This window comes from Phocoena sinus, chromosome 3, assembly GCF_008692025.1.
Source record: "Phocoena sinus isolate mPhoSin1 chromosome 3, mPhoSin1.pri, whole genome shotgun sequence".
In the NCBI taxonomy this organism is placed as follows: Eukaryota; Metazoa; Chordata; class Mammalia; order Artiodactyla; family Phocoenidae; genus Phocoena; species Phocoena sinus.
Genome location: NC_045765.1, coordinates 141370655 through 141395076, shown reverse-complemented (window position 1 = coordinate 141395076; position 24422 = coordinate 141370655). Strand labels below are relative to the sequence as shown.

Genomic DNA, 24422 nt, shown 5'->3' with positions numbered 1-24422 from the left:
TTGTTTATCTCTGTTTGTTTGTTCTTTAATTCTTCTAGGTCTTTGTTAAACTTTCTTGCATCTTCTTGATCTCTGCCTCCATTCTTTTTCTGAAGTCCTGGATCATCTTCACTATCAATTTTCTGAAACTTTTTTCTGGAAGTTGTGTATCTGCACTTCATTTAGTTGTTTTTCTGGGGTTTTTTTCTTGTTCCTTCATCTGGTACATAGCCCTCTTCCTTTTCATCTTGTCTGTCTTTCTGTGAATGTGGTTTTTGTTCCACAGGCTGCAGGATTGTATTTCTTCTTGCTTCTGCTGTCTGCCCTCTAGTGGATCTCTTTCTTTCTTGTGTAGTTAGTGTTGGGAGTTTAAATTCTCAGCTCACATACAAAACTTTCTAGTTTCCTTTTCTGATACAAAAAATTTTCACCAAACTCTCATAATTTACCTTCTGTCCAAGAATCCCTAATCATGTCAGGTGATGTGTTAACATTTGTTCTACCCATAGGATGAGATGAACAAGGAGACAGAACAAGGTGTAGTGGGTGTATAGCTCTGGCCAGAACATCTTGATTGACTTTGCAACATCACAGGCAACTTGGAGAGGGGAAACAACTAAGAGAAGAAAAACAATGCTGCTTGCTTTTTTTGATATTTGGTCTAAGGGCGTCTTGGTGTGGGGGTGGGGCTTTAGGCAGGTGACTGTATTAGTGTCTCTTTCCAGCAAACAGCTGCCCCTAGAGTCCATAAAATGAGTCGTCCAATTGTCAGTTCAGGGACCTGGGGCACCATTCTGGCTCATCCAAGTCCCCTGGGGATGGTGTTGATTGCTCACCTGGCTGAAGTTTAAAGTTTATTACCCGAATGAGATTGAAGATGGATGTGAACTGATGTGAAAAATTTGATCTTATATTTTCCCACAGTGAGATGTTTTCTTTCTTTTTTTCTAAGTTACACTGATTGCAAGAGCAAAGTGAAAATGTCTCAATCCCTCAAACCATACATAAAAATAAATTCAAAATGGCTTAAAGACTAAAGTATAAGACATGACACCATAAAACTCCTAGAAGGGAACACAGGCAAAACATTCTCTGACATAAATCGTAACAGTGTTTTCTTAGGTCAATCTTCCAAGGCAATAGAAATAAAAGCAAAAATAAACAAATGGGACCTAATCAAGCTTATAAGCTTTGGCACAATGAAGGAAACCATAAACAAAAGCAAAAGACAACCTATGGCCTGGGAGAAAATATTTGCAAACCGACAAGGGCTTAGTTTCCAAAATATACAAACAGCTCATTCAACTCGATAACAAAAAAACAACAAACAACCCCATCCAAAAATGGGCAGAAGACCTAAATAGACATTTCTCCAAAGAAGATATACAGAATGCCAACAAACACATGAAAGAATGCTCAACATCATTAATCATTAGAGAAATGCAAATCAAAACTACAATGAGATATCATCTCACACCAGTCAGAATGGCCATCATCAAAAAATCTAGAAACAATAAATGCTGGAGAGGGTGTGGAGAAAAGGGGACACTCTTGCACTGCTGGTGGGAATGTGAATTGGTTCAGCCACTATGGAGAACAGTATGGAGGTTCCTTAAAAAACTACAAATAGAATTACCATATGACCCAGCAATCCCACTACTGGGCATATACCCTGAGAAAACCAAAATTCAAAAAGAGTCATGTACCAAAATGTTCATTGCAGCTCTATTTACAATAGCCCGGAGATGGAAACAACCTAAGCGCCCATCATCGGATGAATGGATAAAGAAGATGTGGAACATATACACAATGGAATATTACTCAGCCTTAAAAAGAAATGAAATTGAGCTATTTGTAATGAGATGGATAGACCTAGAGTCTGTCATACAGAGTGAAGTAAGTCAGAAAGAAAAAGACAAATACCGTATGCTAACACATATATATGGAATTTAAGGGGAAAAAAAATGTCATGAAGAACCTAGGGGTAAGACAGGAATAAAGACACAGACCTACTGGAGAACGGACTTGAGGATATGGGGAGGGGGAAGGGTGAGTTTTGACAGGGCGAGAGAGAGTCATGGACATATACACACTAACAAACGTAGTAAGGTAGATAGCTGGGGGGAAGCAGCCGCAAGGCACAGGGATATTAGCTCGGTGCTTTGTGACAGCCTGGAGGGGTGGGATGGGGAGAGTGGGAGGGAGGGAGACGCAAGAGGGAAGACATATGGGAACATATGTATATGTATAGCTGATTCACTTTGTTATAAAGCAGAAACTAACACACCATTGTAAAGCAATTATACCCCAATAAAGATGTTTAAAAAAAAAAAACAAACAACAACCCAATCAAAAAATGGGCAGAAGACCTAAATAGACATTCTTCCAAAGAAGACATACAGATGGCCAACAGGTACATGAAAACGTGCTCAATATTGCTAACTATTAAAGAAATGTAAATCAAAACTACAATGAGGTATCACCTCACACCAGTCAGAATGGCCATCATAAAAATATCTACAAACAATAAATGCTGGAGAGGATGTGGAGAAAGGGGAACCCTCCTACACTGTTGGTGGGAATTTAAATTGATACAGCCACTATGGAGAACAGTATGGAGGTTCTTCAAAAAACTAAATAGAGAGCTACCATATGACCCAGCAGTCCTACTCCTGGGCATATACCTGGAGAAAACCACAATTCAAAAAGATATATGGACCCCAATGTTCATTGCAGAACTATTTACAATAGCCAGGACATGGAAGCAACCTAAATGTCCATCAACAGAGGAGTGGATAAAAGATGTGGTACATTTATACAATGGAATATTACTCAGCCATAAAAAGGAATGAAATAGTGCCATTTGCAGAGATGTGAATAGACCTAGAGACTGTCATACAGAGCAAAGTAAGTCAGAAAGAGAAAAACAAATATCATATAATATCGCTTATATGTGGAATCCAGAAAAATGGTACAGATGAAGTTACTTGCAAAGGAGCAATAGCGACACAGATGTAGAGAACAAACTTATGGATTCCAAGGGGGGAAGAGGGGGTGGTGCACCCCAGTGTTCATTGTAGCACCATTTACAATAGCCAAGATGTAGAAGCAACCTAAATGTCTATCAACAGATGAATGGATAAAGAAGATGTGGTGTATATGTATGTATATATATATATATATATATATATATATATATACACACATATGTATATGTATATACATATATATGTATAAAATGAAATATTGCTCAGCCATAAAAAAGAATGAAATAATGCCACTTGCAGCAACATGGGTGGACCTAGAGATTATCATACTGAGTGAAGTAAGTCAGACAGAGGAAGGCAAATATCATATGATATCATTTATATGTTCTAAAAAATAATAAAAATGAATTTATTTACAGAACAGAAACAGACTCACAGACACAGAAAACAAACTTATGGTTATCAAAGGGGAAAAGGGTGAGAAGGGATAAATTAGGAGTATGGGATCAACAGGTACACACCACTATGTATAAAATAAACAACAAGGCTTTACTGTATAGCACAGGGAACTATTCAATATCTTGTAACAGCCTATAATGGAAAAGAATTTGAAAAAGAATATATTTATATATATACATTTATATATATATAATATATATCCGAATCACTTTGCTATACAACTGAAACTAACACAGTATTGTAAATCAATTATACTTCAATTTAACAAAAAAGAAAATGACTCAAAAGGGAGGAGAAAATGGCATTTCAATAAGATCAAACTTACATGTAAACATCTTACACTCCAGATGAAACTTTGATTCAAAATATTTTTTTAACTTTTAGAAAAAATTAAATGACTTACATATAAGTGTGGCTAAAATGTAACAATGGACCAATGTTAAATTTCTAATATGAATAAAAACAATAAAAATGACTTGAGAGGTACAAGCATATTTGTCACTGACTAAAGTTATTTTTTGACTGATAAGGTAAATAAAGGTATTTTGGATGTCCTCTTTGAGGTGAAGGCAAGGAAAGAGGAAGGCAAGAAGCACAGGGTGTGATAGAATCACCCTGGAGATTTTTTCAAGCTGCACATGCTAAATGTCCCAACGCATCCTGCTTTGTTTCTCTAAAACTTTCTTTATGGAGAATCACCAGCCCAGCCACTACAAATGGGAGGGTGTAGAGTCCCCTGGTGTATTTAAGTACAAAAATGGTGCAAAACCATTGGGATCCTGGATCCCTCTTGCTCTTATCCTCACATCTTTATTGATCAACTCCTGCTAACAGAGTTGCAGAAATTCAATGGCAAGGACTGGGATATCTTTCGGGGCTACCCTGATTCGGCATGGGTGAATGGAACTGGGGTGCAGATGTTGGCTGCTTGTCTTTCTAAATTTCCCCTCTATCTTCTATGCTCACTAAGTAAGTTCAATGGTAGCAATCTCAAAATATATGTCCATGTCTCAGAACCTGTGCATGTGACCTTATTTGAAAAAGGGGGTTTTGCAGATGTAAGAATTATGTGAGGGGATCATCCTGATTATCTAGGTGGCACTAAATCCAATCACAAGTGCCCCTATAAGATACAGAAGAGGAGAATACAAGACAGGAGGAGATGGCCATGTGAAGGCAGAGGCAGACTTGGAGTGACACAGCCACAAGCCAAAGAATGCAGGCAGCCACCAAAAGTTGGAAGAGGCAAAAAATGGATTTTCCTCTAAAGCCTTTGGAGGGAGCATGGCCTTGTCAACACCTTGATTTCAGAACTCTGGTCTCTAGAACTCTGAGAGAGTAAGTTTCTGTTGTTGTAAGCCACCTAGTTTTTGATAATTTGTTATAGGATCCACAAGAAATTAATACATCCACCCTCACAAAGATTCAAAATGCCTTTGTTCTGTATTTCTATAAATGTCCAAGCACTTGCATGGATGAGGTTTAGGATGAAGGGCAGAAAGTCTTGTTTCATGATTACGTTTACTGAGCCACCATTTGTTACCACCCCAGAGCAAGGTGTCCATGCTGGGATGGCACCTGGCTTGGAACAACAGAGTGGGGAATTAGTCATATGCAGTAGGTGAGCTTTGGTGGCATTTAACGTGCTCTTGGAAGAAAGATCAGGTACTAGTTGAACCAACATTGGTGGCACACACTTGGCAATACTACTAATAAAGTATATATTGAATTTATACAGCTCAATGGTTTTGCTGGTTTCCTATCCATGTAAGGAGGCTAGTTAGCAGAGATTAAAAAAACAAAGCAGGTTCTGAACCCTCCAAATGTATCAGAGAAACCCCAGACCAGCTTCTGATGGGGGAATATTCTTCAGCTTCTAGGACTTCCCTTTGGATTCTAATCCCTGCCCAAACATGTACTTGGTCTATTCCTAGTGGCTGATACAGAGACAATTCCAATCTCTATTTCTCATCAGTCAGCAACTATAGAAATAAATGCCTGGGACATGCTTGCCCCTGGGCTTTGGTAAAAGGAAAGATCAAAATGAGCCTTAAAGGTGGGCCGATTTTAATGGGAAGACTCACCTTAGACTCACAGTGTTTGAGAAAGAAAATAACCTAAAACATCAGTGAGTTCAAGCTCTTCATTTTACAGGAAAGGAAACAGGGTAAGTGATCTGTCCAAAGTCACACGGCTACTTAGTGGCAGAACCAGAATCTGGGTCTCCTGTTTGCTCGTCCATTGGGTCCACTGTCCTGTGCTACCTGACCCGTGAGACATCAGCTTCTACAGCATCTTCCTTTTAAAAATAGTCACGACAGGCTTCCGGGAAGATGGCGGAAGAGTAAGACGCAGACACCGCCTTCCTCCCCACAGATAACACCAGAAATGCATCTACACGTGGAACAACTCCTACAGAACACCTACTGAACGCTGGCAGAAGACCTCAGACCTCCCAAAAGGCAAGAAACCCCCTACGTACCTGGGAAGGGCAAAAGAAAAAAGAATAAAGGTTAGGGACGGGACCTGCACCAGTGGGAGGGAGCTGTGAAGGAGGAAAAGTTTCCATACACTAGGAAGCCACTTCGCGGGTGGAGACTGTGTGTGGCGGAGGCGGGAAGGCTTCGGGGCCGCGGAGGACAGCACAGCAACAGGGGTGCGGAGGGCAAAGCGGAGAGATTCCCCCACAGAGGATCAGGGCCGACCGGCACTCACCAGGCCGAGAGGCTTGTCTGCTCACCCGCCGGGGCGGGCGGGGCTGGGAGATGAGGCTCGGAGCGTTGGAGCTCCGGGAGAGGACTGGGGTTGGCGGCGTGCAGTGACTTGCAGGGGTTACTGCGCCACGGCTAGCCGGGAGGGAGTCCGGGGAAAAGTCTGGAGCTGCCGAAGAGGCAAGAGACTTTTTCTTCCCTCTTTGTTTCCTGGTGCGCGAGGAGAGGGGATTAAGAGTGCTGCTTAAAGGAGCTCCAGAGAAGGGCGCGAGCCGCGGCTAGAAGCGTGGACCCCAGAGATGGGCAGGAGATGCTAAGGCTGCTGCTGCCGCCACCAAGAAGCCTGTGTGCGAACACAGGTCACTCTCCACACCCCCCTTCCGGGGAGCCTGTGCAGCCCGCCACTGCCAGGGTCCCGGGATCCAGGGACAACTTCCCCGGGAGAACGCACGGCGCGCCTCAGGCTGGTGCAACGTCACGCCGTCCTCTGCCGCCGCAGGCTCGCTCCGCACTCCGTGCCCCTCCCTCCCCCCGGCCTGCGTGAGCCAGAGCCCCCGAATCAGCGGCTCCTTTAACCCCGTCCTGTCTGAGTGAAGAACAGACGCCCTCTGGCGACCTACACGCAGAGGCGGGGCCAAATCCAAAGCTGAGCCCCTGGGAGCTGTGAGAACAAAGTAGAGAAAGGGAAATCTCTCCCAGCAGCCTCAGAAGCAGCGGATTAAAGCTCCACAATCAACTTGATGTACCTGCATCTGTGGAATACCTGAATAGACAATGAATCATCCCAAATTAAGGAGGTGGACTTTGAAAGCAAGATTTATGATTTTTTCCTTTTTTCCTCTTTTTGTGAGTGTGTATGTGTATGCTTCTGTGTGAGATTTTGTCTGTATAAGCTTTGCTTCTACCATTTGTCCTAGGGTTCTATCCGTCTGGATTTTTTAAAAAAATTTTTTTCTCTTAATAATTATTTTTTTATTTTAATAACTTTATTATATTTTAACTTACTTTATTTTATTTTACTTTATCTTGCTTTTTTTCCTTCCTTTCCTCCTTCCTTCCTGCCTTCCTCCCTCCCTCCCTCCTTTCTTTCTTTCTTTCTACTTCTACTAATTCTTTCTTTCTACTTTTTCTCCCTTTTATTCTGAGCCATGTGGATGCAAGGCTCTTGGTGCTGCAGCCAGGAGTCAGTGCTGTACCTCTGAGGTGGGAGAACCAACTTCAGGACACTGGTCCACAAGAGACCTCCCAGCTCCACATAATATGAAACGGCAAAAATCTCCCAGAGATCTCCACCTCAACACCAGCACCCAGCTTCATTCAATGACCAGCAAGCTACAGTGCTGGACATGCTATGCCAAACAACTAGCAAGACAGGAACACAACCCCACCCATTAGCAGAGAGGCTGCCTAAAATCATAATAAGTCCACAGACACCCCAAAACACACCACCAGATGTGGACCTGCCCACTAGAAAGACAAGATCCAGCCTCATCCACCAGAACACAAGCACTAGTCCCCTCCACCAGGAAGCCTACACAACCCACTGAACTAACCTTAGCCACTGGGGACAGACACCAAAAACAACGGGAACTACGAACCTGCAGCCTGCAAAAAGGAGACCCCAAAGACAGTAAGAGAAGCAAAATGAGAAGACAGAAAAACACACAGCAGATGAAGCAGCAAGATAAAAACCCACCAGACCTAACAAATGAAGAGGAAATAGGCAGTCTACTTGAAAAAGAATTCAGAATAATGATAGTAAACATGATTCAAAATCTTGGAAATAGAATAGAGAAAATGCAAGAAACATTTAACAAGGACCTAGAAGAATGAAAGATGAAACAAACAACGATGAACAACACAATAAATGAAATTAAAAATACTCTAGATGGGATTGATAGCAGAATAACTGAGGCAGAAGAACGGATAAGTGACCTGGAAGATAAAATAGTGGAAATAACTACTGCAGAGCAGAATAAAGAAAAAAGAATGAAAAGAACTGAGGACAGTTTCAGAGACCTCTGGGACAACATTAAATGCACCAACATTCGAATTATAGGGGTTCCAGAAGAAGAAAAGAAAAAGAAAGAGATTGAGAAAATATTTGAAGAGATTATAGTTGAAAACTTCCCTAATATGGGAAAGGAAATAGTTAATCAAGTCCAGGAAGAACAGAGAGTCCCATACAGGATAAATCCAAGAAGAAATATGCCAAGACACATATTAATCAAACTGTCAAAAATTAAATACAAAGAAAACATATTACAAGCAGCAAGGGAAAAACAACAAATAACACACAAGGGAATCCCCATAAGGTTAACAGCTGATCTTTCAGCAGAAACTCTGTAAGCCAGAGGGAGTGGCACGACATATTTAAAGTGATGCAGGAGAAAAACCTGCAACCAAGATTACTCTACCCAGCAATGATCTCATTCAGACCTGATGGAGAAATTAAAACCTTTACAGACAAGCAAAAGCTGAGAGAGTTCAGCACCACCAAACCAGCTTTACAACAACTGCTAAAGGAACTTCCCTAGGCAAGAAACACAAGAGAAGGAAAAGACCTACAATAACAAACCCAAAACAATTAAGAAAATGGGAATAGGAACATACATATCGATAATTACCTTAAGTGTAAATGGACTAAATGCTCCCACCAAAAGACACAGATTCGCTGAATGGATTCAAAAACAAGACCCATATATTTGCTGTCTACAAGAGACCCACTTCAGACCTAGAGATACATACAGACTGAAAGTAAGGGGATGGAAAAAGATATTCCATGCAAATGGAAATCAAAAGAAAGCTGGAGTAGCTATACTCATATCAGATAAAATAGACTTTAAAATAAAGAATGTTACAAGAGACAAGGAAGGACACTACATAATGATCAAGGGATCAATCCAAGAAGAAGATATAACAATTATAAATATATATGCACCCAACATAGGAGCACCTCAATACATAAGGCAAATACTAACAGCCATAAAAGGGGAAATCGATAGTAACACATTCATAGTAGGGGACTTAGCACCCCACTTTCACCAATGGACAGATCATAAAAAATGAAAATAAATAAGGAAACACAAACTTTAAATGACACATTAAAAAACATGGACTTAATTGATATTTATAGGACATTCCATCCAAAAACAACAGAATACACATTTTTCTCAAGTGCTCATGGAACATTCTCCAGGATAGATCATATCTTGGGTCACAAATCAAGCCTTGGTAAATTTAAGAATATTGAAATTGTATCAAGTATCTTTTCCGATCACAACGCTATGAGACTAGATATCAATTACAGGAAAAGATCTGTAATAAATACAAACACATGAAGGCTAAACAATACACTACTTAATAACGAAGTGATCACTGAAGAAATCAAAGAGGAAATCAAAAAATACCTAGAAACAAATGACAATGGAGACACGATGACCCAAAACCTATGGGATGCAGCAAAAGCATTTCTAAGAGGGAAGTTTATAGCAATACAACCCTACCTTAAGAAACAGGAAACATCGCGAATAAACAACCTAACCTTGCACCTAAAGCAATTAGAGCAAGAAGAACAAAAATCCCCAAAGTTAGCAGAAGGAAAAAAAAACATAAAAGTCAGATCAGAAATAAATGAAAAAGAAATGAAAGAAATGATAGCAAGGATCAATAAAACTAAAAGCTGGTTCTTTGAGAAGACAAAATTGATAAACCATTAGCCAGACTCATCAAGAAAAAAAGGGAGAAGAGTCAAATCAATAGAATTAGAAATGAAAAAGGAGAAGTAACAACTGACAATGCAGAAATACAAAATATCATGAGTGATTACTACAAGCAACTCTATGCCAATAAAATGGACAACCTGGAAGAAATGGACAAATGCTCACAAATGCACAAGCTGCCAAGACTGAATCAGGAAGAAATAGAAAATATGAACACACCAATCACAAACACTGAAGTTGAAACTGTGATTAAAAATCTTCCAAAAAACAAAAGCCCAGGACCAGATGGCTTCACAGGCGAATTCTGTCAAACATTTAGAGAAGAGCTAACACCTATCCTTCTCAAACTGTTCCAAAATATAGCAGAGGGAGGAATACTCCCAAACTCATTCTAGGAGGCCACCATCACCCTGATACCAAAAGCAGACAAGGATGACACAAAGAAAGAAAACTACAGGCCAATATCACTGATGAACATAGATGCAAAAATCCTCAACAAAATACTAGCAAACAGAGTCCAACAGCACATAAAACGGATCATACACCATGACCAAGTGGGGTTTATTCCAGGAATGCAAGGATTCTTGAATATATGCAAATCAATCAACGAGATACACCATATTAACAAATTGAAGGAGAAAAACCATATGATAGTCTCAATAGATGCAGAGAAAGCTTTCGACAAAAATTCAACACCCATTTATGATGAAAACCCCGCAGAAAGTAGGCATAGAGGGAACTTTCCTCAACATAATAAAGGCCATATATGATAAACCCACAGCCAACATCGTCCTCAATGGTGAAAACCTGAAAGCATTTCCACTAAAATCAGGAACACGACAAGTTTGCCCACTCTCACCATTCTTATTCAACATAGCTTTGGAAGTTTTAGCCACAGCAATCTGAGAAGAAAAGGAAATAAAAGGAATCCAAATTGGAAAAGAAGAAGTAATGCTGTCACTGTTTGCAGGTGACATGATACTATACATAGAGAATCCTAAAGATGCCAGAAACCTACTAATGCTAATCAATGAATTTGGTAAAGTAGAACGATACAAAATTAATGCACAGAAATCTCTGGCATTCCTATACACTAATGATGAAAAATCTGAAAGTGAAATCAAGAAAACACTCCCATTTACCATTGCAACGAAAAGAATAAAATATCTAGGAATAAACCTACCTAAGGAGACAAAAGACATGTATGCAGAAAATTATAAGACACTGATGAAAGAAATTAAAGATGGTACAGATAGATGGAGAGATATACCATGTTCTTGGATTGGAAGAATCAACATTGTGAGAATGACTCTACTACCCAAAGCAATCTACAAATTCAATGCAATCCCTATCAAACTACCACTGGCATTTTTCACAGAACTAGAACAAAACCTTTCACAATTTGTATGGAAAGACAAAAGACCCTGAATAGCCAAAGCAATCTTGAGAATGAAAAACGGAGCTGGGGGAATCAGGCTCCCTGACCTCAGACTATACTACAAAGCTACAGTAATCAAGACAACATGGTACTGGCACAAAAACAGAAAGATAGATCAATGGAACAGGATAGAAAGCCTAGAGTTAAACCCATGCACATATGGTCACCTTATCTTTGATAAAGGAGGCAGGAATGTACAGTGGAGAAAGGACAGCCTCTTCAATAAATGGTGCTGGGAAAACTGGACAGGTACATGTAAAAGTATGAGATTAGATCACTCCCTAACACCATATAAAAAAGTAAGCTCAAAATGGATTAAAGACCTAAATGTAAGGCCAGAAACTATCAAACTCTTAGAGGAAAACATAGGCAGAACACTCTATGACATAAATCACAGCAAGATCCTTTTTGACCCACCTCCAAGAGAAATGGAAATAAAAACAAAAATAAACAAATGGGACCTAATGAAACTGCAAAGCTTTTGCACAGCAAAGGAAACCATAAACAAGACCAAAAGACAACCCTCAGAATGAGAGAAAATATTTGCAAACGAGTCAACGGATAAAGGATTAATCTCCAAAATTTATAAGTAGCTCATGCAGCTCAATAACAAAAAAAAACAAAAAACCCAATCCAAAAATGGGCAGAAGGCCTAAATAGACATTTCTCCAAAGAAGATATACAGACTGCCAACAAACACAGGAAAGAATGCTTAACTTCATTAATCATTAGAGAAAGGCAAATCAAAACTACAATGAGATATCATCTCACACCAGTCAGAATGGCCATCATCAAAAAATCTAGAAATAATAAATGCTGGAGAGGTTGTGGAGAAAAGGAAACCCTCTTGCACTGTTGGTGGGAATGTAAATTGATACAGCCACTGTGGAGAACAGTATGGAGGTTCCTTAAAAAACTACAAATAGAACTACCATATGACCCAGCAATCCCACTACTGGGCATATACCCTGAGAAAACCAAAATTCAAAAAGAGTCATGTACCAAAATGTTCATTGCAGCTCTATTTACAATAGCCCAGAGATGGAAACAACCTAAGTGTCCATCATCGGATGAATGGATAAAGAAGATGTGGCACATATATACAATGGAATATTACGCAGCCATAAAAAGATACGAAATTGAGCTATTTGTAATGAGGTGGATAGACCTAGAGTCTGTCATACAGAGTGAAGTAAGTCAGAAAGAGAAAGAGAAATACCGTATGCTAACAGATATATATGGAATTTAAGAAAAAAAAATATCATGAAGAACCTAGGGGTAAGACAGGAATAAAGACACAGACCTACTAGAGAATGGACTTGAGGATATGGGGAGGGGGAAGGGTAAGCTGTTACAAAGCGAGAGAGAGGCATGGACATATATATACTACCAAACGTAAGGTAGATAGCTAGTGGGAAGCAGCTGCATAGCACAGGGAGATCAGGTCGGTGCTTTGTGACCGCCTGGAGGGGTGGGATAGGGAGCGTGGGAGGGAGGGAGATGCAAGAGGGAAGAGATATGGGAACATATGTATATGTATAACTAATTGACTTCGTTATAAAGCAGAAACTAACACACCATTGTAAAGCAATTATACTCCAATAAAGATGTAAATAAAATAAAATAAAATAAAAACAGTCATGACAATAGATAATGCTATGGATTGCCTTCTTTGCTAGGAGCTCATAATAAACCATGAAGACGTTATTGTTATCCCCATTTTATAGAAAAAGAAACCAAGGCATGGGGCAGTTCAGTAATTCACCCAAGGCCCATAGCTGGTGAATGGCAGACCCCACCCCCCCCATTCAAACTCAGATCTTGATTCTGGAACCACGGTTTTAGCCACAACCCCTGGGACCACAGCCTTAACTTTGCCAGTAGGCTACGGTCCTCTCCCACATCCTTGTTCTTAGAAATGTTCACCCAGAGGCAGCCCGTGCTAACACCTCAGACCAATGAAAGGTCTTGTCTACTCCCCCTGAGCGCTCTCTCTCTCTCTCTCTCTCTCTCTGTCTCTCTCCCTCTCTCCCTCTCTCCCTCTCTCGTTAACATGGGATTCCAGTACTAGAAAGAAAACGTGAGTTTTAAGGCACAGTAAGGCTAGAACAAGCTTCAAAGCAATCGCTTGCACTCAGCTTTTGCGCCACTAGGTGGCGGTGTGACTGCTCGATAAGGCCACCATCACTTTCAAGGATGTAGAATTTCCCCCCAAACCACCTTTACTGAACTTCAAGTCCAGGAAAGGGGCCTCTGGATTCCCACAGGAGCTGGGAAACATTTAAAGTGCACTGGTAGTTAAATAAATGGATGGAAATAACATGCAGGCACCATGGATTTGAACTTTTAAAATAATTTCCCAAGAGAAATGGAGTCCTTCCCAGACATTTCTGTTTGAAACAGAAGGCTAACTTCTCCAGGGTGTCCCATGAATACACTGCGATTCCTTTGACATTCATGATCAACTTTAATGGAGCATTTTAAAAGATGTGGTTTTATTGGAAGGAACAATCTCACCCTCCTGCCCCTCATTTATCATTAATTTCTTGGAGCATCAGAATCTGAAGTTTATGCCCCATCTTGTACATGCATGTGTTTTGATCAACGTAAAATCTCCCCTGACAGTTTCTCAGCATGGACAGAAAAACACAGCCATGATTTTGCCTTGTGTTCATAAACCTATCTATTTTTCTACACAGAATAATCCCTAATGCCAAAATATTTAAAGTGGCAAATATTAATGATCTTTTATTATATATTAGTACACAATAAGTATATATAATTTTATACTCACAACAACCCTGTGAGGTAAGTACTATTATTATCCTCATTTTTTTAGAGGAGAAAACTGAGGCACAGAGAGGTTAAGTGGCTGGCCCAAAGTCACACAGCTGGTAGGAGACAGAGTAAGAGGCCTATGCTCTTCTTTTAATTACCTCATTGTAAGTTTAGTTAAAATGGGGGAGGGGTGGGGAAAGGCCCTGTGATTCTTTTCATGAGCGGTAGCAATTCATACAAGTGGGCCAAAGTCTCCAACTAAATTTTGGAGGTACCGGTTGCTCTGAAAAGATTTCCTCGGATGACTTGTAGCAGTTTGTCATCATTTGTCCCACTTTGCCAGGATTCCTTCTGAGAAGGCAGGGCTGATGGCAGCAGAGCCCCCTTTCCCTAGTCTGTGTAGGAATTCCACATGAATCCCCACTTCCTGCCAGCTCCTTAAGCTTTGGGGGAAGGTGAGATTTGTTCCTCTTCATCAAAAGGTAAGCACAGGCTTGTCAGTAGCCAAGATGAAATCAATTGTCTGTGCCCAATTAGGACCATGGCTCTGCTTTCGTTTCAAGACTTCATTTAATACCAGCAGCACCAGAGCTTGGAACAGGCATGTGTGACAGGCCCTATCCGGTTATGAAACAGCAAGTGACAGACACATTTTTATCTGCTTATCACCCTTCTGGTTACAATGAGGCTGAGTTGTGGTGTCTGATGTCCACCTCTTCTGCTATTTGCCAACAGAACATGCTTTTCTGTCAATGATTCCAGCCAGAATGTGGAGGCGGTACCTTTTCCTGTTGTAGAAAAAAAACCACACATTGGTTTGAAAAAGGAAACCTGGATAGAGCTGTTACCTGAACTCCTGAAGCATGAAGTGGGAGGGTGGTCTCATTGAGTAGGTCTTCCTGGGGCCAGGGGCTGGGCTCACTCACTTTTGGCTGTTGTGTCTGCTTGGCATGTAGAATCCAAGCCCTGTGGCACTTTCTGAGCCCTGGCCGGGAGACATCCAGGGCAATGGTTGAGAGATCCACTCTTCCCCGCTCCCTGCCCCACCAGGCTGACTTAGACAAGAAAAGTTCTATTGTGCCCTCAGGATATTGAGTAAGAAGGAGGAGAAAGAGGGGAACTAAAAAGAGTCTATTCGGCCTGAATGCTTCTGCTGACAGTCCGACCAAGCATGTGATATTTAAAAGAGCAAAGCGAAGTCAAGGCTCTTCTGCTGCCACCATGGATGTCAAAGGGAAGAAACTGGAAGGCCTTTGGTTCTGTAATCTGCTTGCACACCCGGGGTTGTCCGCCTGCCATGGAGGTCAAGGACGGGGGGCTGTGACTAGGGATGTCCACTCCAACATGTGGAATGTTTGGGACCCAGTTGCATCTGTAGTTGGGAGGTGAAGTGGGCTGCTTGGCTTCAGGAACTGAAGGGGATTGCAGCGGGTGGAAAGCCCAGTGGATTCACTCTTGTCTGTTCTTGGTTAGACTTTTCTTCAAACTCTGGAGAAAATGGAGTATTCAAATGACAATCCATGTTAAGAGACTGCCATTGGCACAAGATGGGATTTTAAGAAATTGTGGCCATTAAATTAACCTCCCCTATGTCCCTTCTATTCATTCAGTCATCAGTCATCCACGTTAAGCACCTGCTGTATATGCCAGCCCCGTGCTAGTCAGAAAGGTGAATGAGACGAGGCTCTTCCCCTGAGTGGTTTATAGTCTTGTAGAGGTTATGCCAGGAATGGCCACTTTCCTTCTTACATAATTTTCCTTTCTTCCGTAGGGTTGACAGACTTTGACTTGTGTGCCCAACCTGGCCTATGGCCTGTTTTGCAGAGCCTCAAGGTAAGAATGGGTTTCCCATTTTTAAAGAGTTGTAAGAACAAAGAAGAAGAGCAACAGTACATGACAAGGACTGTATATGGCCTAAAATATTTACTATTTGGCCCTTTGCAGAAAGTTTGCCAATGCCTGTTCTATAGTAAGATAATTCTTGCCTTTTAGCCAGGCATACAACTACAACTACATTTTCTACCCCTCTTGACACTAGCTGTGGCCATATGACTAAGTTTTGGACCGTGGGATCAAGGCCGAAGAGATCTGAAGAGCTTCTGAATCTGAAGTGCTTTTAAGCTGGGTCCACCATGCTTTTCTCTGCCAGAATGCTGTGCGGGCCTGAGCCATTCAGGTTTATTGATGACTAGGGCTTATTAATACCCTAGTGATGGCAGAGCCAGAGATGGAAGGAGGCTGGGCCCTGGCACCAGAGAGCAACTCTACTATCCCTGGATTTACTGGATGGTTATGAGGGAGAGAAAGAGAAAGAAGAAAGATGTTAACTTTTTTTCTTTCACTCTCTAATTTTTTCTTTTATTGGAGTATAATTGCTTTACAATGTTGTGTTACTTTCTGCTGTACAATAAGGTGAATCAGCTATATGTATACATATATCCCCTCCCCCCCGGACCTCTCACGCACATCACCCCCTCATCCCACCCATCTAGGTCATCATAGAGCACCAGCTGAGCTCCCTGTGCTATATACAGCAGGTTCCCACTAGCTATCTATTTTACACATGGTAGTGTATATATATGTCAATCCTAATCTCCCAATTCGTCCCACTCTTCCCTTGCCCCCCATGTCCACAAGTCCATTCTCTGTGTCTGCATCTCTATTTCTGCCCTGCAAATAGGTTCATCTGTACTGAAAAATGTTAACTTTTAAAGATCAGTCTTATGTCTCTGCTCCTGCACTAACCTGCCCCTGATGTCAAAATCAAAACAAAATCCTAGAACCCAGAATGTGCCCTGTCTTCATGGAATGCATCTCCTTTCTTTTCTTTCACCTGGTTAAGTCCCACTCATGCCCCAAAGCCCAGTGTAGATTTATCACTGACTTCTGACCTCAGTCCTTAAAGACTGGGGAAGGTGGCCTGCCTTTCTTTGGCTTCTGTGCTATCTTTTAGTTGTCGGAATCTGTCTCTCTCTAGACCTTGAGCTCTGTAAGGGTGGTCTGCGACATTTTGGTCTTTGATTCCTAGTTTCTAGTACAGTGCCTGGCACACAGAAAGTACTTTATAAACATTGTGGAATTGAATTAATTTATTAGAGGCCAAGGATGGCTTCCTGGTTTGTGGGGCAGTTGATTTTTTTATGCATTTATCCCAGGTAAAGGTGAGTCTAGCAATTTCTACCTCTGAGGTGTAGACATAAATTTTGCTTTCCAAAATGGGGAGAAGAAATATACACGTTTAGAAAGATTATATTTTAAAATTGAATATTTTATTGGGTTTGGATGGTAACTCTATTTGCTGATAATTCTGAATAGGTTTGAAGATTTAATAAAAACAAGTAAAAAGCCATGAAGCCAGTTTAGTAACATGATGATACGTTCCTGAAATAAATGGAAGTATGGACATTTTCCCAAATCTATCTTATCTTGAGCTAATCTTATAATTATGGAATAATAAGCACTCAATTTTTTCCTATTTTTATAAATCCTTCTAAAGGAAAATTTGTGCAATAATCTGTTATTATTGATAACAATTACATAATAATGAAGATAAAAATTCCATTGGGTTCTCCCCATTCCTCTCTATGTTATATAGCTTATAATCAATAAGTGCAAAAACAAAAACACTGTTTTTGGTGTAAACCTCTTTTACCATATGCTCTGGATACATGTAACCAATTTTCTGAACCAACAAATTAATATAAGACTTTCAAGACATGATATAGCAGTAGTATTTTCCCCATTATTTAGAGGAAAGAATACAAGATAGGAGGGGCATATTTTTTTTCACATATAATCCTTCTTGAGGTGGTGTTAACAGAAGGTAGAGTTGGACAGAATTACTTGTACTACTTTTTTTAAAGGAACCAATAATGTAATATGGGGTTAGTAACTGAATATCTACTTTTCATTATTTTTGTAGTTACTCCCTAAAGCTTTTCATAAATTACAAGGAACGCTGAGCAATAAAATAAAAATAAAATAATTCAAAGGTTTCTTAAATCAGATGTTAGATCTTATATTACATCTGCTACAGAATCATAGCTAACACCTCAGTGCTTCTGGGTATTTTACTAAATGTTTAGGGCTCTCCCCCGCCCCCAGCAAAAGCAATTCTAAGCAAATGATGAAGATCTCAGTGAATAGCTCATTCTTTGTGCTCCTGAGTGCCAGGCTTTTTCTTCCCCATCCTGATCAATTCTATTGTGCCACACAAGGAAATAAAATACTGTAGGAGGAAAATTAGTGAGTTGGGGGATTATGGATGAGGTTGGAGGAAGTCAGCTTACTCAACTTAAGACTACTAGTAGCAATACCTATTTAGGATATCAGAATTTTGGTCTTTATAATCCAGGCAAATTCTTCTACTATCCTTATCTCATCCCATCCTCTCCTCTACCCCAGGCTGAGGACCTTACCCTATCTCTATCTGGTAATTACTACCTATAGCACTGGCCTGTTTATACCTATGGCCCGCGAACAAGCTTACTTTTCTGACTCTAAATGAAAATACTGTGTGTATTATTGTTCTTACACTTTAGCAATTATGACGTTTACTTTCCCTCAGTTAAAAAAGAATGATAAAGTTCATCTTCTAGTTCCGATGGGAGTGACACAAAGCCGATGGCCGATCCAACCACCGCTCAAGGAGAGGTGATCTGCTTCCGGGGGCTATGCCCGCTCTGCTGTGCCATTTAGAGCCTCTAGCGACTTATTCAGAAAACAAACCCTGAATGTGTTTGAGAGTGAAAATGATTTGGCCTGAAGTTAGGCTTTTGCCCAATCCTGATGGCTTCCTTTCCTAGGGGCATCAGGGTGTAGTGTGAAGACACACGGGGCGGGCGGGCTTCGACCTTCTGCTTGCTAAGCACGCGAACGCCTTGGGCAGGAGAGCCCGACCCCCGCACCGCTCCCCACTATGGAGCGCAAGATGAAGCCACGCCCTTCCAACAGTTCGCCCTTGCCCTGCTCCGTATGCCTGAGTGTCGGGAATTCTGTCTCTAAGCCCATGACGTCCTGATCACAGGTCATCGAAGGTGCGTGTTCCTGGAATGAGTCTACTGCCTGCCGTCAGAAACACCCTACTGCCAGACACACTGGCGATTAGGATGAGAATCTATTGTGTAAGGCTAGCAAAAAATATATATATTTGATCATGTGCCCCTAATATCTGGGTATTTATTACTGATATCTATCTATCTATCTATCCATCCATCCGTATATCTTGCTTTGGGAATATACTTTACCCATTATAAAATGTAAACAAAAATAGAAAAGATGAGATTTTTTAAAAATCTAGTATTTCTAACAATTTCTCTTCATGCTCAACAAACTGTCTTAAACCCTCCTTTGAAGGGTCCTCCACTTTGGAGGCCACTAGAGAAAGGAGTGGAGAGAGGAAATTGTAGCACTAGCACTAGGGACATCAACAAAACCAGGGTCCCCTAGTGGTTGGTTCCACCCATTCAAATGGGTTCACCACTCGCTTTCTGTAGCAGGCAATCCAAGCACACCCTTTGTCTGATCCAAAGGCTGGCTCTTCAAGCCTTTCTGCCCCAATGCATGGCCTCTCCTGGGTCTCTCCTGGGTCTGAGGCTCTCACTATTGCTCTCTTAACCAGGTAACCACCTAAGGAACGTTGTCACTTAAATGTCCAGCAGGCACTGCAATCACCTATTCACGTGAGACCGAAACATGAGCCCAGAATCAGCTTTAGCCTCCCTCCTCCAACTCCCAGGCTCGCGTCTCCACTGCCCATCCTGTATTCTCTGTCTCAAGAGCTTGCCCTCCTGCCCCACTGCGCTGCCTCCATCATTTCCTGCCTCTGTAGCTGCGGTGGCCTCTTACAGAATTGCTCTGCCTCTGATCCTTCCTTCTCAGGCCTATCAAACATGGTCTTCCTATGATCGACTGGATCATGGCTGCTTAAAGCCCTCCAGTGGCTCTCCAACCCTTCAGAAAAACAAAAAAATTAAAACCCCTCACCATGGATGAGACATTCCTTCACCCATTCTTGGCATACCTCCAGGTGCACGTGGCAGAGCTTCTGCTTCTCTCATTGCCATACAGTTCCCCATCCTTCATCTGGTTAACTCAGCCTCCATCTTCAAACCCCACTCAGAGTTCACCTCCCCACCCCCACCCCAAAGGCTTCTCTGACCTTCCCTCTGGGTGTCTGGAGAACTTATTGCCTCAGTGATAACGTTTTATGTTTTGGTTCTACTAGAATTTGCCAGGGGAAGGGCCCCATCCTTAATTTATCTGTGTGTCTTTAGAATAGTAATCCTCAAACTTTAGTGTTCAGAAGAATAGCTGGAGGTGTTTTTAAAATAAGTGTGATTCCAGATTGAGCAGGTTTGAGGTGGAGGCCAGCCACTGGCATTTGTAACTAGATCCCTCTCCCTAGTGACTCTCATCCAATTCCTCCTCAGAGTTTCACCAGGTATCAGTGCTACGACCTTCAATTAATAGCAGTGAGAGAAGGAATTCTCTTTCTCTTTCTCTCATCTTTCCGTCCTTGATAAATGAATGCACTAATATGGGCTGAGACAGACCATATTGACTCTGCTTTTGGAAGTGGAACATTTGACGGACTACGCTTGGGTGCAGAGACGTACCCCACAGTGTGAAATTGGCCTGGGGAACTGCTCTCGTTGCCTATGTGTGGGTGTGTGGGTGCATACACCCCTCCACACACACACACTCATTCATATAAATCATATTCATTACCGACAATTAAAAATAGTTTTGAAAAATAAAAGAGGGTAGAAGAACTCTTCTAGATTAAAAGATACCAAAGAGACACAGCAATGAAATACAGTATGTAAATCTTGATTGGATCCTGTTTTGAACAAAAAAAAATTATAAAATAATGTTGGGACAATTGGAGAAATTTTCATGTGGGCAATTCAAAGATAAAGACATTGTTGCTTTTCTTAGGTGTGATAATGGCATTATGGTTAAAAGGGAGAAGGCCCTTATTCTTAGGAGATGCATGCTTAAATTTTTACAGATGAATTGTCATGATTTGCACAACTTACTTTCAGATGGTTCAGGAAATTATTTATATATATACATAAAATATGGCAAAATGTCAGCAATTGGGTGAATCTAGCTGAAGGGAATACAGTTGTTTGCTGTGCTATTGTTTAAGCTTTTCTGTAGATTGAAAACTTTAAATATTAAAAAAATGGGGAAATGTAAAACCTAGAGTGATTTCACATAATTATTTATATTTGTGGCTTTCACTGAAAAGTCCAATTTCCCAATACAACAGTTGGCTGGAGTTTCACGGAGCCTCCATAATTTGCTGTGACTACTTAGCTCATTAAAGTCACCTACCTGGCCAGAGGAGGCATTTGATTTGCAACCCATGAGATGAAGGTCAAGAGCCCTTGAAATTCTCCTCCTGGACTCTCTTTATAGGATTGTGTCTCTTGAATCCAAGAAGACTAATCTAAAGTGTCTTTTGTTGGGCAAGTCCTTCCACCCTGAGGAGGCCAAGTGGGAACCAGGGAACCAGGCTTGGGCTCACACCATGTAGGCTGCATCTGTTCTTGGCACACATAGAACCTAGAGCATCTCTCCAAGATCAACAACCAGATCAGGATATGATGTGAAAGACCCACTCAGCAGCAATGGGTCACTCTTAACTGGAGCAGTCATCATGTCCATCTAAGGGGGTTTGGGATCCTGGCCTCACAAGTCAGGATGGACAGCACTGACCTTGGCTAGTAGGTAAAGAAGTAACCCTAAGAGAATCACAGTGAAATCATGATGGAGTCTATCTTTGGGAAGGCCTGAGGAGGAATGATGACTGATTTCAACTTTCTATATACAGTTTATTCTTTTCATATTAAAAAAGGCTTTAAGCAAATCGGACAAAATTCTTGGTCATGGATCCATTGGTATTTGTTATATACTTTTTTTGTGCTTTTTTCTCTTATTTTAAAAATTTCTCAAAAACAAACAAACCAAAATATTGCTTCTACCTCCCGCAAGTGTTCCATGCCCTGGATATGCAAACCTGGGAAATGTTGTCCCCTACAGAAATGTGCTGTCAATCTCTTTCCAGAACTGAAGGAAGCAGAAGTAGAATCATAAGCCCTAATTTTCCTGAAGACAAAGAACCACAGATTTTAATTTTAAATCACCAGGGTCAATGTTTTTTGATACTGTATTTCCCCTTAATTTCCCAGCAGTTAAAGGAAGAGGTTAGCAAAGGAAAATACAAGACAAAAAATGTGGGAGATCTTTCTTATGTATGATATAATTTCCCTTTTCTTTTTTCTGACTCTGGAAACTAATAAAGTAAGATCCCTCACTTATGATGTAATCTTCCCTCTTTTTTGATTTTGGAAGCTAATAAAATTTTAAAACACAGTTCTTCCACTACAATTGATGACTTTAGCTAAGCATAGCCTTTTCTCACTATAAAATTAGGCAGGTTCTTCTGGCCCATTCTAATTCTCAGCAATGCATGAAAATAAAGCAGGATAGTAAAGGGGGTTTGTCTAGTGGTAACAGCATGCAGAGGGTCTCATCTTTCTGTGGGACAGGGTGTGGCTGCCACGCAAGACTGGGGTCAGTCCTGATTGAACGTCCCACCTCATGGGCTGGGATGGGGCTTGGGCTGATTAAAAGAATCTGGGGCTTGGGATCCCAGGCATGGTGAGCTGAGTCTTTTAGAGAACGGGGAATGGTACTCTTTTACTGATGGAAGGACTTAAAACACCAGTAGGACTATGAGCCTTGTTGGGATAGGCCTGAGTTTATACTATCCCCATGGAGACAGCTGGCTGTGTGTACATGATGCTAAGCTGATTTGTCCTTCAGGCTCTGCTGTGTGAAAGGAGAAAACCCAAGGAGAAACCAGTCATCACCCAGAACCAAATGCAAGGACGGCAGAAACTAATAGCTCTCCTGAGACATATCAGTTTATAGGCAATCTCAGCAGAATTAGTTGGAACCCTAAACTTCCTTAAGTCTGATCAAGATGGGTGAGTTTGGAGCATATTCTTGGAGATTCACTTTTGATATTTATGTTTGCCATTGCTTAGGGATGTAAGTTGGCCTGCTCTGTAAAATTGATAATTATGACTACCTTTTATTGAGGGATTAACATGTTCTAGGCAAGGCACACAGGACTTTATATATATTATCTAATTTAGTCCTCGTATGATTATTATGCCCGTTTTTTAGATAAGGGCACTCGGGTTTAGAAAAATAAAGTGAGTGACCTAAGGGGCTGAAGAGGTCCGCAAACTTAAATTTGTGTGTTGGTCCAAATCCACTTTCTTAAATACACCCAGTGGCTCTCAAATCTCACTTCACAACAGAATAATCTAGGGTACTTTTAGCAAATGCTGATGGCCGGGCCCATGTGGCCCAAGTAAATTTTATTATTTGGGTGAGGTGCCTGGGCATCTATTTTCTTTAAAGCTCCCAGATAATTCTAATGTTCAGTCAGGATCAGGAATCTCTGACTTAGCTTGCACAGCTTCCAGTATAATCAAAACTGTCCTATAGTGTGGTAGACAAAGTAATGCCCCGCCTACCAAGATGTCTACTTTCTAATCCCTGGAACTGTAGATATGTTACTCTACATGACAAAGGGGAATTTGCAGGAAAGTGATCTTGAGATGGGGAGAGTATCTTGGATTATCCAGGTGGATCCAGTGTACTATATGGGTCTTATACAGGGAATAGGGAGGCAGGTGTGCCAATGTCATAGTGATGCAGTCTGAGAAAGACTCTATCAGCCCTCACTGGCTTTGAAGGTGGAAGGAAGACATGAGCCAATAAATGCGGCAGTCTCTAGAAGCTGGAAGAGGCAAGGGAAAAGATCCTCCCTTCGGGCCTCCAGAAGAAACACAGCCCTGCCCACACCTTGATTTTGACTCAGTGAGACCCATTTTAGAGTTTTGCTCTATGAAACTATGAGACCATAAGTTTGTGTTGTTTTAAGCCACTAAATGTGACCTTTTGCTTATACTGGAAGTGGTATAGTTATGTGTCAGACAATTTTACATATGCTGATGGCTCTCTATCCAACCATCCATACACCTGCCTACCCATTCACCCACCCATCTATCCATCAATTCAGGAAACATTTACTGAAAACCTACTAACGGTGTGAGGCAGGGATTGTCATCTCCATTTCACAGATGGGTAAAACAGGCACAGAGAAATCAACAACTGAGGCAGGACTTGACTCCTAGTCTTTGGATCCCTGAGTGCACTGATCTTTCTCTGTAGTGTGTTACCTCTAGAATTTCTGATTATTAGAATCCCAGGCCCTGTAAGCATTCAAATATGGCCATAGCTGACCAATAGAAGAAATATTGTG

The 24422-nt window shown here is 41.2% G+C and overlaps 1 protein-coding gene across 3 annotated transcripts in view; it reads right to left on the bottom strand.

Moving 5' to 3' along the window:
- FYB1 (FYN binding protein 1) overlaps positions 1–24422 on the bottom strand; it is a 178296-nt gene that overhangs the window by 113455 nt on the left and 40419 nt on the right. The window contains exon 1 of one of the 3 annotated variants that reach the window (XM_032626746.1): positions 14923–15049. The exons of the other annotated variants lie outside the window; for them this stretch is intronic. The gene's annotated coding sequence lies outside the window, so the exon portion shown is untranslated. Of the gene's footprint in view, positions 1–14922; positions 15050–24422 lie in introns of those variants that run through there. 3 annotated transcript variants of the gene reach the window in all.